The sequence below is a fragment of the Choloepus didactylus genome, chromosome 1, assembly GCF_015220235.1.
Source record: "Choloepus didactylus isolate mChoDid1 chromosome 1, mChoDid1.pri, whole genome shotgun sequence".
Taxonomy (NCBI): Eukaryota; Metazoa; Chordata; class Mammalia; order Pilosa; family Megalonychidae; genus Choloepus; species Choloepus didactylus.
Window position 1 is genome coordinate 237,675,153 of NC_051307.1, and position 18,319 is coordinate 237,693,471.

General features: G+C 39.5%; 1 long non-coding RNA gene across 1 annotated transcript in view; it reads right to left on the reverse strand.

Moving 5' to 3' along the window:
* LOC119507639 overlaps nt 1-18,319 on the reverse strand; it is a 495,363-nt gene that overhangs the window by 138,951 nt on the left and 338,093 nt on the right. The window lies entirely within an intron of this gene.

Genomic DNA, 18,319 nt, shown 5'->3' on the forward strand with positions numbered 1-18,319 from the left:
CCATTGTGATTTCACTGGACCCATAGTCTCCCTTCTTGAGGTCATTAATTTGAACACATCTGCAAAGACCCTTTTGCCATGTAAGGTGACATATTCAGAGGTACAGGAAATTAGGAAATAGCTTGGAAAGGGACTGTTATTCTGCTTACCATAGGGCAGAAAAAAATACTTGAAGAAGTAGTGGCCTAAACTTTTTCAAATTTAATGAAAAAACATAAATTTATGGATAACTAAGTTCAGCATACCCCAAAAAGGGTTAATACAGAGAGGAAGATACCTAAACACATCATAATCAAACATCTTAAAACCAGAGATAAAGGAAATATATAAAAAAGTGGCCGGAGAAAAATGGCACATACATTCACGCAAACGGGAAAGATAGAAATGGTAGCCGACATCTCAGAGATGAACGAAGTCAGTGGACAGTGGAATGATATTTTTGATGTGGTGGTGGAAAACAAGCAAATAAATGAAAAACACACACATCTAGAATTATATTTCAAGCAAAAAATAGCCTTCAAGAATGGAGGTGAGATTAGGACATTTTTAGATACACAAAAACTGAGAGAATTTAGTATTAGGAGACGTGCACTTCAGGAAAACTGAAGGAAATTCTTCAGGCTAAAGAAAAATGACACCAGATGGAAACTCAGATCTCCACAAAGGCAAGGAGAGCAGCAGAAAAGCTACATATGTGGATAAACATAATAGACTATCTTTTTTTTTTCTTTTAGCTTCTAAAAACTACATATGACTTTTAAAACAAATACTTTAACAGTTCATTTTGGAGGTTATAACATATGACCACCATAGCATAAAAAACACGGGGTGTTAACAGTAAATGGAACCCTATGGGCTCAATGTCCTTATACTTTACAGAAGTGGCACAGTATTAACTGTAAGTATACTGCAAAACATTAAGGTTAAATATTGTAGTCCCTATAGCTACCAGTAAAAAATGCAACAGGTATAATTAAAAAGCTATAGACTAAAAGAATGAAAAGACAAGCCACAAACAGGGAGAAAATATTTGTTAAGACACCTATCTGTTAAAGGACTTGTATCCAAACTAAACAAAGAACTATTAAAACTCAACAATAGAAAACAAACAATGCACATACAAAATGGGCAAAAGATATTAACAGACACCCAACCAAAGAAAATATACAGACAGCAAAAAAGGTATGAAAAGATGTTCAATATCATATGTCATTAGGGAATTGGAAACTAAAACAACAAGGAGATATCACTACACACCTATTAGAATTGCTAAAATCCAAAACACTGACAACACAAACTGCAGGTAAGGATGTAGAGCAATAGGAAATTTTATTCATTGCTGGCAGTAATGCCAGCACTTTGGAAGACAGTCTGGCAGTTTCTTAAAGCTAAACCTAGGCTTACCAAATGATCTAGTAATCATACTCCAAATGAGTTGAAAACTTATGTCCACACAAAAATCTGCACATGAATGTTTAGAGCAGCTTCATTTATAATTGCCAAAAACTGGAAGCAACCAAGATGTCCTTCAGTAGGTGAATGGATAAACAAACTGTGGTACATCCATACTATGGAGTTATTATTCAGTGATAATATTAGGTGATCTATCAAGCTATGAAAAACATGGAGGAACCTTAAATGCATATTGCTAAGTAAAAGGAGCCAGTTTGAAAAAGCTACATACCATGTGATTCAAACCAGATGACACTCTGGAAAAGGAAAAATTATAGAGGCAGTAAAAAGATTAGTTGTTGCCAGGCATTCAGGGAAAGTGGGGGCAGGATACAAAGGTAGATCAAAGAACATTTTATGTCAGTGAAACTATTTTGCATGATATTATGATGGTGGATACAAGGTATCATGCATTTGTCAAAACCCATAGAACTGTACAACACAAACGCATACAATGTAAACTATGGACTTTAGTAACTACAAATGTATCAATATTGGTTCATCAATTGTAACAAAGGTACCATGCCAATATAAGACAGCAATAATATGGGAAATTATGTGTGGTGGGGTATATGGGAACACTGTACTTCCTGTGCAATTCTTCTGTAAATCAAAAACTGCTCTTAAAAATAAAGCTTATTATTCAGGAAAAAAGTCTATAAATTGAAACTAGGAAATTTTGGGGGATGATGGACTGTTCATTATTTTTATTATGGTGAGCGCTTAAGTTATATATATATATATATATATATATATATATGACAAAACTCATCAAACTGTATACTTTTTAAATATGTTTGGTTTAATACAGCTAATTATGTCTAGCAAAGTTGTAAAAAAACAACCCAAAAACTACTCATAGGGCCCAACCCCAATCAAAATGGTGGAGTGAGACATTTCTGGGCTGTCTCCCCATAGAAGCTCTGAACAACCAGCAAGGACTGACAGAAACACCTTTCTCAGGGTTCCAGAAAACAGATTAAGGGCTAACATGGTGAACATCAAAATAAGGAAAAGGTATCTAAAAACCTGTAGAATCTTGCAGCACCCTGAATGGCTCCTCCTCCACGCCTCCCATGTTTGGAGTGGAGCTGGCCCACATTCCCAGTGCAGATCCCTGGTCCCAGTTCTGGAGGGAACAAAGTAACCCTTGTGTACACGTATGAAGCATGCATTCCTGGCCCAATTATCTGGTGGTAGCCTGACCTGAGGGACTTGCCATCCCAGAACTTGCACTGCAGGTAGAAGGCAGCTCTCAGAGCTCTCTTGCAGAATGCTGTGGGAGAACAGTCACGATGTGCTACCTGGGACAAGGGATTGGTGGCTGTAGGGCATACAGTGCAATGCCTGGTACCATGAGGAAATTGTTTCTTAGGGAAGAGAGGACATTTGTACCTATGTAAAAGGGGAATTTCTAGGAAGACACACACATGTCCAAGACAAGATGCATGATACTTAAATTCTGGCAAAATGTTAAAATTGGTGGATCTGCATATCTGGGGAGGTTAGTAAGGGTATGTTGGAGTTCTCTGTATGGGATTTGCATTACTTTTGTAACTGTAGGTAGGTTTGAATGTATTTTGAAATAAAAAATTTGAAAGGAACTCGCGGTATAAAGTCCTGCCTGATTTTCAAGTCTACCAGTCTGCTCTACGGATTCTGGACTTGCTAGTCCCTGTAATCTTGTGAGCCAATTTCTTAAAATAAATACGACACACACGCACATGCACACACACATACATACACACATATCTCCTCGTGCTTCTGTTTCTCTGGAGAACCCCGACTGATAAAATCACATAGGCCTATCTCTTTTTTTTTTCCTTAGTGGAATAAACTTTTTTTGTTTTAATTAGAGAAGTTTAGGGTTAGAGAAAACTCATGCATAAAAAACTACTCTATTATTATATTACTACCACACTGCATTAATTCTTTCATCAATTTGTTACAATTAATGAAAGAACATTTTTACAATTGGACTTTTAACCACATAGGCCTAGTCTCTTCCATGTAGTAAGTTGAGGTATCCACTAAGTTCCTTTTTCCTGCAAATATCCACCACGGGTCTTCCAGAAATGCCACAGAATATGGCATCATGATTATTTCCAGCAGGATGCTGTGTTATCTTGTTTTACTTGGTATTTCACCCTTGGCACCATGAATGGAATATAAGAAGGTACCACAAAGACCTGTGGAATGAATAATTCAAATCAACAAAACAGTGGCCCCTGCCAAAATTGCTTTTTGATTCACACCAAGCAATTATCAGCCATTGATAGCTTAATACTAATTAGACATTAATAGTCTATCAAAACTAGTGGGCATTTTGGTCCCACCCTATAATGGAAGCTTGAAGCACAACAGACCAATTCCAGAAGGGTTGTTATCCCATCTACAAACGTTTCCAATCATGGCACAAGGGATTTGGGACTTCCTAAGTTAGCTCCGTTCATTCTTACAGAATTTGACGTGTAAATGTAGTGGGGTAAAACAATGGGTTAGCTTAATAGCTAGCACTAGACATTCTGCTAGGATGTTAACAGTCTTTGTTCAGTCACATCCTGGCAAAGCCTTACCTGAAGAAGGCCAGATCTTATGGGTAGGAATTAGCGGGAAGCAAGACAAGAAAAGATACAGCTAAGTAGCTCTAAGTAGAAAACAGAGCCAAGAGAGAAAGTGGGAGTGCGTCGGTTTGAACATATTATGTCCCCCAGAAAAGCCATGTTATTTAATACAATCTTGTGGGGCCAGACTTATTAGCCTTGACTAGGATGTGACCTTCTGATTGGATGTTTCCATGGAGAGGTGACCCACTCAACTGTGGGTGAGAATTCTGATTATATTATTTCCGTGGAGGTTGGCCCCACCCATTCGGGGTGTGTGTGTCTTGATGAGTTCACTGGATTACTTAAGAGAATTCCAGAGCTGACCCAGATGCTTGTTGACGCTTGGAGACACTTGGAAATGCAGACAGAAGGACTTTTGGAGATCTTAAGCTAAGAGATGAAGCCCCGCGTGTGTCCTGGAGAAGCTGAGAGAGGACCCCAGATACTTAGAGAGAAATGCCCTGGCAGAAAGCAGCAAGGATACAGAGGAGCTGAGAGAGAGGAGCTAAGACAGAAGCCCAGAGACATTTTGGAGAAAGCCATTTTGAAACACAACCCAGGGGCAAAGGACCAGCAGACACCAGCCACACGCCTTCCCAGCTGACAAGGGTGTTCCCTACACCATAGGCCTTTCTTCAGTGAAAGCATCCTCTTATTGATGCCTTAGCTTGGACACTTTTATGGCCTTAGAACTGTAAATTTGTAACCTAATAAATCCTCTTTATAAAAGCCAATCCATTTCTGGTATTTTGCATAATGGCAGTATTAGCAAATCCAAACAGGGAGTAAGGAAGAAAACAAAACTACAGAAACAGGTTGGGTACTGGACCCCGAGTTGTAAAACTGCCTGAGGGATAGTTAGAAACATGAATATCTACCAAAATGCTATGATGTACATCTCTTCATCTTCCCAGGTCTCCATTCAAGTCTTTTATAAACAGAAATGCCTAGTAATCAAATTGTCTGCGGCCATGCAAATCTTGTGGGAGAACATTTTGTTTCCACAGGCAGAGGAAGGGGTTTCCAATAACCTGAACTGATGCTGAAGGAGAGGAAAATCTCCGCTATACAGGTTGCATTTAAAAATTATCCTGCAACCTAAAAACCTACCTTTATATCATCTGTGACATGGCCTAGTTCTACCCTTTGAAGCCTCACCAAACCAAAAGTTTCCCTCTGAACTCAGTGTCCATCACATCATGTTTTCTTCTCTAGCCTCATCTACTCTTTCCCAGAAAAGACTCATTTTGTCCCTCTCTCACTCAGCTTGCTCTCTATTAAACAAGCTCCAGCTTTTCAACTTTTCCCTTAAAGTACTATAAAAAGAACTGAACAAATCATTCCAGAAGTGGCTAATTGGTTAGTTCGATGAGTAACAGGACTGTCTATGATTACATTTACATTCATGCTGCTGTCACACTGATGAATAAATGTTTTTGGACCAACAGTGAATTTGAAAACCGACATCACTGTCTACGGGCTGCTTTTAAAGGAGGTCTTACACCCTCATTCATGAACTTGGCAGTTAAGTTTTTTTTTGGGGGGAGGGACCTCCACTTAAGGCCTTACACTTATCCCTATTAAATTTAATCATCATGGTCCAGCCAGATGAAATAATTTCAGAACCTGATTCTAGCATCTAAAACTTTTACAATTCATTTAAGATGTGTCATCCATAAATTTATGATTCACAAAGTCTTTCACATTACCCAAGAGCCTATGGGTAAGGAATGTCCCTTTGAGTTAAATATTAAGTCTTAAGATGCAATGGTGCACTTGATTTTACTATCGCCCTCCTATCTCGTGCTGCATTGAGTTAACTAGCCTGACCAGTAGCTACGCTGGTCTGTAGTCTCTGATTTCCACAGCAACTAGAACAGTGCCATGCACAAAGAAAACACTCAAGCAACCACCAAATTAGATGCTCCATAGATGCCTCTTATTTCTAGCCACCTGGAAAATTAGTGGGAGTGATACATGAATCATGCTCAGGATGAATTCAAGCCCAGGATAATTCACTCTCATATGTGAGAGACAAAATAAGTATGATTTTTCCCAACATGAACTTCCCCTCTGCTTTTTCAAGAGGCTTGTGGTTTTTGACCACAAGGAGGGTTCTACCACTGTCAGACAGATTGCATCTTTGAGAATTTATGATGGAGAATCTGAAGAATCAAAACAAAGTGACAAATGTGGAAGGCAGGGAGGAAGGTACAGGAGGCAACTTGCCAGCCCCTGGGGAGAAGGGAATTGTGGAGGTTAGCTGAGAAAGGAGCAGAGGTACTTGGGGAATGAGAGAAGTAAGTGAAAACAAATGTAAATTCTAAAAAATGATACAACGGACTAGTTGTCTCCTTCATGGCCATTTTGAAACTAAGGTAAATAACTTAAATTATTTTGAAAGTATCTTTTGGTTGCTGGACCACATTTATTTGACCATGTCAGCACTCAATCTGTCTCACAGGAGCCCCTGGCTTTTCATACCTCCCCATTTCAGAATGCCTATATTGAATAAATTTACAGAGAAAATTGCTGAAGATGACAGAGGTGGGCTTGCAATTCAATAGTTACAGTGTTCTACATTAATGAGATAAAAGAGAGAAGTAACTGGGAGAACCTAAGATGGTGTCTAGGTGAGACAGGGCAAAAAAACACCTCCGTGAAAAATACTACATAAAAACCAGAAGGTCGAGGCGGGGCAAGATGGCAGAGTGGTGAGGAGCAGAATTTCGTCTCTCCCTTAGAGCAGCTGGCAATTACCCAAGAACTATATGAAACAGTGTTTTCGGGGTCTCCAGTAACCAGTCACACATTGGACACAAGTTTGGAATTGGAGGAAAAGCTGAGATCGCAGCGAACACTGTAAGTTCCCCGGACCAGGGGTCTGGCGCCCCTCCCCACCCAGACCTCACAGACTGTCTTGCTGCCGGCTCCCTGAAAGGGGGGAAAAGAGAAACCAAGAAACAGCAATCTGCTGAGGGCAAGAAGGGAGGCTCGGCCCAGCCTCAACTGCAGAATTGATTAACAGATTAATTAACTAACTTTGGGAGCTGGGGTGCTAAAGAAGGGCTGGGCTCCAAGAGGTGGGGGCATGTAAAAGCAGGCACCCATTCCCAGACTCCAAAAATGCCATTTTTTTTTTCCCTTACATTTTGTCCCTTCTGGCTTCTCACTGATCCCTTATCTTTTTGCATTTCAATAGCCCCCGGCAGGGGTGGAACTGAAGCAGTTAGAGAGTAATTATCAGACAATAGCCCAAAGCATATCTTTAAATGCTCTATTCTGACACTGACAAAACTTCCAGGCTGGGGAAAGACTTTTAAAAGAGACTCTTTTTTTTTTCCCCCCTTTTTTCTTTTTCTTGATTTCTTTTCTACTTTTTTTTTTTTTTTTTTTTTAATCTAAAAGTAACATATGTGGTTATTTTCTATCGGAAAGCCCAGGTTGAGGGACTAGGCTGGGCTTGAGGGGAGACAGAGTACCCACAGTGTCTTTGAATTCCATATTCACTACTGAAGGCCTCCACCCCCGTCTTTAATTGGCAACTCAGGCTGACCAAGGAATCTACCTGGAGAGGCCCCAAAGAGGAGAGGGGAGAAGGGAATAGTGCCGCTGAGAGACAACTGGAGTTCTGAGGATTGGGAGAGAGGAGGGAGGCCCAGCTCAACTGGCAGTCCTCTTTCTGGGAATTCAGACCCCAGGGGCTGGAATTCAGATTCCAGCTTCAGTCAGCCACGCCCCTGACAGGATCAGAGTCACCAGGAGAACTAAAGGCTCCACACCTCCTTACACTGGTGGGGGAGTTGCAGGCTGGCCAGCACCACCTGCTGGACAGGAGAGGAAAAGCACCAATTCTAAAGGCCTCATAGGAGGGTCTCATTCTCAGGAAAACTCCATACCCTCCCAATGAGACCGGGGCCTCACTAGACTGGGAAAATCTGACTAAGGTCGACCATATCTGAGGAGACCCACTCACAAAAAGGTTACATAGAGGCAGAGCAAGAAACAGAAAAAACAAGAGGGGAAAAATTCTGATCAACTAAATAGAAGCTAAGTTAGAGGTCTAGAATAAGTTGAACTGAATAACAGAGGCCAGAGAACAAAGCCAACCAACAAGAAAACCACTAGGTAAAAGACAGAAAACAAGCTCCAAAATAAACTAATCAAGAGAATCAGATGCCTAGACAACTTAAGATAACAAGCCATACCAGGAAACACGAAAACACGGACCAGCCAAAGGAACAAACTAATAGCTCAGCTGAGACACAGGAGTGGAGGCAACTAATGCTAAACAAATTTGATGAAATGAAGGAAGATATAGCAAAAGAGCTGAAGGATATAAAGAAGACACTGGCTGACCATAAAGAAGAATTCATAAACTTAAAAAAACAAATGGCAGAACTCATGGGAATGAAGGCCACAATGGAGGAGATGAAAAACACAATGGAGGGACACAACAGTAGATTTGAACAGGCAGAAGAAAGGATCAGTGAACTGGAAGACAGGTCATTCGAATTCATGCACACAAAAGAGCAGATGGTGAAAAAAATGGAAAAATATGAGCAGGGTCTTAGGGAGCTGAGCGACAACATGAAACGCACAAATATACGTGTTATGGGTATCCCAGAAGGAGAAGAGAGGGGAAAGGGGCAGAAAGAGTAATAGAAGACATATTCACTGAAAATTTCCCAACTCTTATAAAAGAGAGAAAATTAGAGATTCAAGAAGTACAACGTACCCCAAATAGAATAGATCCCAACAGACCTACTCCAAGACACTTACCGGTCAGATTGTCCAATGTCAAAGACAAAGAGAGGATTCTGAAAGCAGCAAGAGAAAAGCAATCCCTCACATACAAGGGAAAGTCAATAAGACTATGTACAGATTTCTCTGCAGAAACCATGGAGGCAAGAAGACAGTGGCATGATATATTTAAGATACTGAAAGAGAAAAACTGCCAACCAAGAATTCTATATCCAGCAAAACTTTCCTTCAAAAATGAGGGAGAGATTAAAACATTTTCAGACAAACAGACACTGAGAGAGTTTGTGAATAAGAGACCGGCACTACAAGAAATACTAAAGGGAGTGCTACAGGCTGATAGGAAAAGACAGGAGAGAGAGAGTTGGAGAAGAGTGCAGAAATGAAGATTATCAGGAAAGGTAAAAGGAGAGGAAAAAATAAGATATGACATATAAATTCCAAAAAACAAAATGGTAGTAGAAAGTACTGCCCTTACAGTAATAACACTAAATGTAAATGGATTAAACTCCCCAATAAAAAGACACAGACTGGCAGAATGGATTAAAAAACAGGACCCATCTATATGCTGTCTACAAGAAACTCACTTTAGACACAAGGACAAACATAGACTGAAAGTGAAAGGTTGGAAAAAGATATTTCATGCAAACAACAACCAGAAAAAAGCGGGAGTAGCTATATTAATATCAGACAAGTTAGACTTCAAAAGCAAAACAATTAAAAGAGACAAAGAAGGACACTATATATTAATAAAAGGGTCAATTCATCAAGAAAACATAACAGTCATAAATATTTATGCACCAAACCAGAATGCCCCAAAATTCATGATGCAAACACTGCGATCACTGAAAGGAGAAATAGATACCTCTACAATAATAGTTGGAGACTTCAATACACCACTCTCATCAATGGATAGAACATCTAGACAGAGGATCACTAAAGAAACAGAGATGTTGAATTGTATGATAAATGAACTAGACTTGACAGACATTTATAGAACACTGCATCCAACAACAGCAGGATACACTTTTTTCTCAAGTGCTCATGGAACATTCTCAGGATAGACCACATGTTGGGTCACAAAGCAAGTCTCAACAAATTTAAAAATATTGATATTGTACAAAACACTTTCTCAGACCACAAGGGAATGAAGTTGGAAATAAATAAAAGGCAGGAGGTCATAAAATTCACAAACATATGGAGACTAAACAACACCCTCTTAGAAAACCAGTGGGTAAAGGAAGAAATTACAAGAGAAATTAGTAAATACCTCGAGGCAAATGACAATGAAAACACAACTTATTAAAACTTATGGGATGCAGCAAAGGCGGTGCTGAGAGGGAAATTTATTGCCCTAAATGCCTATATTAAAAGAGAAGAGAGAGCAAAAATTGAAGAGTTAACTGCTCACCTGGAGGAATTAGAGAAAGAACAGCAAACTAACCCCAAAGCAAGCAGAAGGGAAGAAATAACAAAGATTAGAGCAGAAATAAATGCAATTGAGAACAGGAAAACAATAGAGAGGATCAACAAAACCAGAAGCTGGTTCTTTGAGAAAATCAATAAAATCAATGGACCACTGGTTAGGCTAACAAAAAAAAAGAGAGAGCAGATGCAAATAAATGCAATCAGAAGTGGGAAAGGAAATATAACTACCGACCCTGCAGAAATTAAGGAGATAATGAGAAGATACTATGAGCAACTATATGCAAATAAACCAGACAACTTAGATGAAATGGACAACTTCCTAGAAAAGCATAAACAACAAACATTAACTCAAGAAGAAATAGATGACCTCAACAAACCAATCACAAGTAAAGAGATTGAGTCAGTCATCAAAAAGCTCCCAAAAAGGACCAGATGGTTTCACATGTGAATTCTACCAAGCATTCAAGAACGAATTAGTACCAATCCTGCTCAATCTCTTCAAAAAAATTGAAGAAGAGGGAAAGCTACCATCATCACCCTAATACCAAAACCAGGCAAAGATACTACAAAAAAAGAAAATTATAGACCAATTTCTTTAATGAATATAGACACAAAAATCCTCAACAAAATACTCGCAAATCGAATCCAGCAGCACATTAAAAGAATTATACACCACGACCAGGTGGGATTTATTCCAGGTATGCAAGGCTGGTTCAACACAAGAAAATCAATTAATGTAATACACCACATCAATAAATCAAAGCAGAAGAACCACATGATCATCTCGATTGATGCAGAAAAGGCATTTGACAAAATTCAACATCCTTTCCTGATGAAAACACTTCAAAGGATGGGAATAGAAGGGAACTTTTTCAATATGATAAAGGCAATATATGAAAAACCCACAGCTAACATCACACTCAATGGGGAGAGACTGAAAACTTTTCCTCTAAGATCAGGAACAAGACAGGGATGCCCACTATCACCATTGCTATTCAACATTGTGCTGGAAGTTCTAGCTAGAGCAATTAGGCAAGAAAAAGAAATAAAAGGCATCCAAATTGGAGAGGAAGAAGTAAAACTTTCACTATTTGCAGATGACATGATTCTATATATAGGAAATCCAGAAAAATCTACAGCAAAGCTACTAGAACTAGTCAATGAATACAGCCAAGTAGCAGGCTACAAGATCAACACGCAAAAATCTGTAGTGTTCCTATACACAAGTAATGTGCAACAAGAGGAGGAAATCAAGAAAACAATCCCATTTACAATAGCAACCAAAAGAATCAAGTATTTAGGAATAAACTTAACCAAGGACACAAAAGACCTTTACATAGAAAACTATAAGAAACTGCTAAAAGAAATTGAACAAGACCTGAAAAAATGGAAGAACAAACCATGTTCATGGATTGGAAGACTAAATATAGTTAAGATGGCAATTTTACCTAAACTGATTTACAGATTCAATGCAATACCAATTAAAATCCCAACAACTTACTTTGCAGAAATAGAAAAACCAATAACTAAATTTATTTGGAAGGGTAAGTTGCCCCGAATAGCCAAAAATGTCTTGAGAAAGAGGAGTGAAGTGGGAGGTCTCACACTACCTGACTTTGAAGCATATTACAAAGCTACAGTGCTCAAAACAGCATGGTACTGGCATAAGGACAGATATACTGATCAATGGAATTGAATTGAGTGTTCAGAAGTAGACCCTCACATCTACGGACAACTGATCTTTGATAAGGCAGTGAAGCCGAAGCAACTGGGTAAGAGCAGCCTGTTCAATAAATGGTGTTTGGAGAACTGGATATCCATTTCCAAAAGAATGAAAGAGGATGTCCATCTCACACCTTATACCAAAATTAACTCAAAGTAGATCAAAGACCTAAACATTAGCACCAAGACCATAAAACTCTTAGAAGAAAATGTAGGGCAATATCTTAAAGATCTTGTGAAAGGAGGTGGTTTTTTAGACCTCACACCCAAGGCACGAGCAACCAAAGAACAAATAGACAAATGGGATCTCCTCAAAATTAAACACTTTTGTACATCAAAGGACTTTGTCAGAAAAGTCAAAAGGCAACCTACACAATGGGAGATGATATTTGGAAACCACATATCAGATAAGGGTTTACTATCCCGAATATATAAAGGAATCCTGCATCTCAATACCAGAAAGACAAACAATCCAATTAAAAAATGGGCAAAAGACATGAACAGACATTTTTCTGAAGAGGAAATACAAATGGCTCAAAAGCATATGAAAAAATGCTCAACTTCACTGGCTATTAAGGAAATGCAAATCAAAACCACAATGAGATATCATCTCACACCTACCAGAATGGCCATTATGCAAAAAACAGAAAATGACAAGTGCTGGAGAGGATGGGGAGAAAGAGGCACACTTATTCATTGTTGGTGGGAATGTAGAATGGTGCAACCACTCTGGAAGACAGTATGGAGGTTCCTCAGGAAGCTAAATATAGATTTGCCATATGACCCAGCTATTCCATTGCTGGGTATATACTCAGAGGAACTGAAACTTAAGACACAAACAGACATTTGTAAACCAATGTTTATTGCAGCATTATTCACAATTGCCAAGAGATGGAAACAGCCCAAATGTCCATCAAAGGCCGAGTGGATAAACAAACTGTGGTATATACACATGATGGACTATTATGCAGCTGTAAGACAGAACAAAGACATGGATCATGTAATAATGTGGATGAACCTTGAGGACATTATGTTGAGTGAAGTTAGCCAGAAACAAAAGGACAGATTCTGTATGGTCTCACTAATATGAACAGACATTAATGAACAAACTTTGGGAGATAAAAGCTGACAACACAGGCCACCAGGAGATAGAAAGAGGGCAGAGATCAGCCATTTGATGCTGAAGGACTACAGAATGTTTAGGATTGATTGCATAGATCCAGAAATAGATAGCATAATACTGTGTGATGGTAGCACGGTATTGTAAGTACACTGAACAAAGATGTCTGTGAGTAAAGCTGAAAGAGGTGGGATAGGAGAATGTATAACACCAGAGGTAACGACAGATGATAAAGACTGGGACTGTATAACGTGGCAAAAACTGGAGTGGCCAATGACTGTTACTAAATATACAAATATAAAAATGTTTTTGCATGTGGGAAAGCAAATGAATGTCAACCATGTAGAAATTTGAAAAAGGGATGGTATTCAGGAGAAAACATAAAGCAAACTGGAGTCTATGGTCAACAATAACATTGTAATATACCTCCATTAAACGTAACAAAGGCAATATGCCAATGCTAAATGTATATGAGAGGGGGATATAGGGGAGGAGTATGGGATTCTTGGTAGTGGTGTTATTTGCTGTCCTTAGTAGTATATTGTATTGTATGACATGTTATTTTTCTTTTTATCATTTTTTCTTATTGCTAAAAAAAAAAAAAAAACAATTTTTCTTGTAGTAATCAGTATGTTCAAATGCTGATTGTGGTGATAAATGTACAACTTTATGATGATACCATGAACAACTGATTGTACACTGTGGATAAATGTATGGTATGTGAATATAACTCTATAAAATTGTAGGAAAATATATATATAGGAGTAAAAGTGTTGGAGAAAACATGGTGAGAGGGATGATGCCTCACCAATATGGACTAACTACAATGTGTAAACTCAGAATTGAATCTTAGAACATAGCCTAACGTGGACACAATAATTGTAATAGTCCCTAGATTGTAAGCTCTTACACCAGTTAACTCTATCCCTGAATTGTAAGGCCTATCTCTAAACTTTGAGATGCTGATCCCCTAGCGTATGTTGTCACAAACATTGGGACTGGCAGTTTGATGTGCTGAGCCCTCGAGCATGGGACTTGCCCTTATGAAGCTCATTACCACAAAGGAGAGTCTAAACTTGTATGTAATGGTGCCTAAGAGTCTCCCCCTGAGTACCTCTTTGTTGCTCAGATGTGGCCCTCTCTCTCTCTAACTGAGCCATCTCGACAGGTGAACTCGCTGCCCTCCCCACTACGTGGGACCCAACTCCCAGGGGTGTAAATCTCCCTGGCAACGCAGAGTATGACTCCCGGGGATGAATGTGGACCCGGCATCGTGGGACTGAGAGTATCTTCTTGACCAAAAGGGGAATGCAAAATGAGACGAAATGGTTTCAGTGGCTGAGAGATTCCAAATGGAGTGGAAAGGTCACTCTGGTGGACATTCTTATGCACTATATAGATAACACCTCTTAGGCTTTAATTTATTGGAATAGCTAGAAGTAAATACCTGAAACTACCAAACTCCAACCCAGCAGTCTGGACTCCTGAAGACAATTATATAATAATGTAGATTACAAGGGGTGACAGTGTGATTGTGAAGACCTTGTGGATCACACCCCCTTTATCTAGTGTATGGATGAGTGGAGGAATGGGGATAAAAACTAAAGGACAAATGGGGTGGGATGGGGGGATGATTTGGGTGTTTTTTTTTCACTTTTATTTTTTATTCTTGTTCTGGTTCTTTCTGATGTAAGGAAAATGTTCAGAGATAGATTGTGGTGATGAACGCATAACTATGTTATCATACTGTGGACAGTGGATTGTATACCATGGATGATTGTATGGTGTGTGAATGTATTTCAATAAAACTGAATTTAATAAAAAAAAATAAATAAATGTACAATGATGAGAGATGTTATTAATAGCAATCAGAGTTTGCTGTGTTGGGTATGAGAGAATTACCGAGGGTGGTAACTGTCGCACTAGAAGAAAGAAGTATTTTTCAACTCCACCCTCCAGAAGCCTTTGAAGGCCAGCTACATGTTCATCACTCTCCTGGGGCATTGGGGATAGAGAGAGCAATATTAAAATGGACCCTGTATTCCTGAACTCACTATAGAGTGAGTTTTTTTCCCTACATTTTCATCTGATCAACATATGGATCATTAGGGAAGGATATAATTTACTTCCTTATCAACATAACTAGCAATTTAACCACCCATATCATATAAAATCAGCATCATTATACTCTGTGATGGTTAGGTTCATGTGTCAACTTGGCCAGGTGATGGTACCGAGGTGTCTGGTCAAGCAAGCACTGGCCTAACCATTACTGCAAGGACATTTGTGGCTGGTTTATTAAATCATCAGTCAATTGGCCGCAGCTGTGACTGATGACTCAACGAAGGGCATATCTTCCACAATGAGAGAATGCAATGGGCTGGATTTAATCCAATCAGTTGAAGACTTTAAATGAGACAGATAGAGGACCTTCACTTCTTCTTCGGCTGACCAGAGAAGCGTTTCCTAAGGATTTCATCGAATACGTTCATTGGAGTTGCCAGTTTGCTGCCTGCCCTACAGAATTTGGACTCATGCATACTCGCAGTTGTGTGAGACACTTTTATAAATCTTATATTTATAGATATCTCTTGTTGATTCTGTTTCCCTAGAGAACCCTAACTAATACATATTTAATAAAACAGCATTACTGAAATTCAAAAAAAAAAAAAAAACAGAAGGTGACCCCGAATACCAGTTTCAGCAATGCACCAGCTGGACAAGATCTGCTAGAACCAGAGGGGCCATACACTTGGTGAAACCGGGAGTCTGCATTCTGAAACCAGTGAGTAAGCCAGCTGAAAGACCCGTGGCCGTGCTGGGTGTGGGGAAGCCGGGGGTTGGCATCTGGAAATGGACTGGTTCTTTTTTTTTAAAAAAAAAAAAAAAAAAGTGGGGGGGGAACCCAGGAGCGGCTGCAGTTGCAACGGTGGGAACTGTGCAGTGAAGCATGGCAGGAGCGGGCTGAGCTGGCCTCTCAGTGTCTGGCATGGAGGATAGCCTGCTGCAGTTTCCCTAAGGGCCAGGGGAGTGGAGGGGAGAGCCGGAAGGAGAAAGAAACCCCATTGCTTGCAGCTGGCTCCCCAGCAGGCTGGAGACACTCCTGCCTGGGATCGTGCCCATAGCCCAGAGCCGCACCAGTTGTCCCAGAGCTGGGAAGGAGGAACTGTGCGAGGAGGGGGGTGGGGTTGAGACGCCCCATTCAGCCATCTTTGCATCAGGCTGAGAGCACCCCTGCACAGCCCGGCGGCCCAGGGCTTCCCTTGAGGGATGGCGCACACTTGTGATGTAGCACAGCATTCCCTCAGCAGAGGTCCTGGAAGATTACAGCTGAGAATGGGGTCCCGCTCAGAAAACCCAGAGATGCTACGTCAATGCCGGTGGTTTGTGGGTCAGCAACAGAGAGGGTCTGGGGCAGAACTGAAATGAAGGCTTAGACTCTTGCAACAGCCTTGAATCTCCGGGAACACCTGAGAGGTTTGAATATTAAAGCTGCCCTGCCTCCCTAGTAACAAACCCAAACTGAGTTCACCAACTGAACCCCACAAGAAACATTTCCCTACACACCACAAGGACAAAGTTGAAGAGAACTGACTTGAGAGGAATAGGTGACTCACAGATGCCATCGGCTAGTTAGTTAGAGAAAGTGCCCCAAGTTGTTGATCTGAAAAATCAGATTGGTATTTTTTTTTACAACTAGAAAGAACCCTATCAAGCAAAGCAAATGCCAAGAGGCCAAAAACAACAGAAAATCTTAATGCATATGATAAAACCAGACGATATGGAGAACCCGATCCCAAACACCCAAATCAAAATATCAGAAGAGACACAGTACTTGGCACAATTAATCAAAGAACTACAATCGAGGAATGAAAACATGGCAAAGGATATAAAGGACATGAAGAAGACCATGGCCCAGGATATAAGGGACATAAAGAAGACCCTAGAAGAGCATAAAGAAGACATAGCAAGAGTAAATAAAAAAATAGAAGATCTTATGGAAATAAAAGAAACTGTTGGCCAAATTAAAAAGACTATGGATACTCATAATACAAGACTAGAGGAAGTTGAACAACCATTCAGTGTCCTAGAGGACCAGAGAAAAGAAAATGAAAGAACAAAAGAAAGAATGGAGAAAAAAATTGAAAAAATCGAAACAGATCTCAGGAATATGATAGATAAAATGAAACATCCAAACTTAAGACTCATTGGTGTCCCAGAAGGGGAAGAGAAGGGTAAAGGTCTAGAAAGAGTATTCAAAGAAATTGTTGGGGAAAACTTCCCAAACCTTCTACACAATATAAATATACAAAGCATAAATGCCCAGCAAACTCCAAATAGAATAAATCCAAATAAACCCACTCCGAGACATATTCTGATCAGACTTGTCAAATACTGAAGAGAAGGAGCAAGTTCTGAAAGCAGCAAGAGAAAAGCAATTCACCACATACAAAGGAAACAACATAAGACTAAGTAGTGACTACTCAGCGGCCACCGTGGAGGTGAGAAGACAGTGGCAGGACATATTCAAAATTCTGAGAGAGAAAAATTTCCAACCAAGAATACTTTATCCAGCAAAACTCTCCTTGAAATTTGAGGGAGAGCTTGAATTTTTCACAAACAAATGCTGAGAGAGTTTGCCAATAAAAGACCTGCCCTACTTCAGATACTACAGGAAGCCCTACCAACAGAAAAACAAAGAAAGGAGAAAGAGATACAGAGAATTTTAACAGACATATATAGAACCTTACATCCCAAATCACCAGAACACTCATTTTTCTCTAGTGATCACGGATCTTTCTCCAGAATGGACCATATGCTGAGACATAAAACAAGCCTCAATAAAGTAAAAAACAAACTGAATATATTCAAAGCACATTCTCTGACCACAATGGAATACAAATAGAAGTCAATAATTTTTGAATTGTAACTCCACTATTTAAGTCCTACATGATATAAAATACACAAACTCTAATGACAAATCAGTGGTTTTGAACTCAATGTAAAATATGTAATTTTTGACAAGAACTATATAAAGGTGGGGGAATGGAGGACTATAGGAACATAGTTTATGTGTCCTATTGAAGTTAAGTTGGTATCAAAGAAAAACAAGATTGTTATGGATTTAAGAGGTTAATTTTAAGCCCCATAGTAAACACAAAGAAATCATCAGAGAATATGACCATAGAGATGAAAAGTAGAGTATGGGTTAAGAGAAATGGGGGAAGGG